Raw genomic sequence first — 814 nt, 5'->3', positions numbered from 1 at the left:
GTCAACTGGACCAACTACCTGAGACCTCTCCATATGGCTTCAGCTTCTCCTAGAATGATAGCTGGGTTCCAAGATGAAACTTTTCAAGAGAAAACATTTTAAGAGGCAGAAAGTGCAACCTGCTAGGATAGTTAGGATGTACTGCTGGAACTGGCACAGTGTCTCTTCCCCCATACTCTATTCATCAAAGCAATCCTAGTGCTCTCCCAGATTCAAAAGGGTTGAGAAGTAAGCTCCACTTATTGATGGCATGTGGCAATGGCAAGGTCACATTGCAGAAGAGTATGTGAAATGTGAGATATTTTTGCAGTTATCTTTGAAAATCTGTCACACTTGTTATATGACATGACAAAATGTTCCAGGCTCATTTTGAACATTTTCTGTTATGACTTGGAATCAGCCTTTTCTCTAAGAAGCCCTGGTTCTTTTTAATGGAAAATGGTATTTCAAGACCAAAATTTGGATGGTAAGGATACACATTGCTACTGGGTTGGTTTTCTATTCTAGGCCTTTTCAATTGAGTTGCTAGAAAGCACACGCACACACACACACACACACACACACGCAAACACACACACATGCATGCATGCATACGTATACAGTCAGCCCTAAATATCTGTGGGTTCCACATCCATGGATTCAACCAACTGTGGATCAAAAATATTTGAAAAAAAAAAATGGTTGTGTCTCTACTGAACACATACAGACTTTTTTCCCTTGTCATTACTCCCTAAACAATACAGTATAGGCTTTTAAGATGGCGACAGGTCTGGAGCGGCCATGCCAGGAGACAGCGCGACCCTGAGAAGTGTGC

This window comes from Galeopterus variegatus, unplaced genomic scaffold (genome assembly GCF_000696425.1).
Source record: "Galeopterus variegatus unplaced genomic scaffold, G_variegatus-3.0.2 Scaffold9050, whole genome shotgun sequence".
Classification (NCBI taxonomy): domain Eukaryota; kingdom Metazoa; phylum Chordata; class Mammalia; order Dermoptera; family Cynocephalidae; genus Galeopterus; species Galeopterus variegatus.
This window is presented reverse-complemented; position numbering follows the sequence as displayed.